Raw genomic sequence first — 205 nt, 5'->3', positions numbered from 1 at the left:
CCCTTTGAGCCTCGTTTTTGTGGGTTTAGTAACTTTTCTTCATTCATTCTGGTTTGTAAACTTTTTAAATAATGAACTTTTGAACATTTTTGAACGTTTTACTTTATGTTAATTTACTTAACCGTTTTAAATGCTTTCATTTAAAATGAAAGTAGTTATTTTATATGTGAAGTTGCTCATACAGCCAGGGGTCTCACTGGTTTCC

Source organism: Poecilia mexicana, unplaced genomic scaffold (assembly GCF_051168715.1).
Source record: "Poecilia mexicana isolate PSO_F unplaced genomic scaffold, ASM5116871v1 scaffold_16, whole genome shotgun sequence".
Classification (NCBI taxonomy): domain Eukaryota; kingdom Metazoa; phylum Chordata; class Actinopteri; order Cyprinodontiformes; family Poeciliidae; genus Poecilia; species Poecilia mexicana.
Note: the sequence above shows the minus strand (reverse complement) of the source record.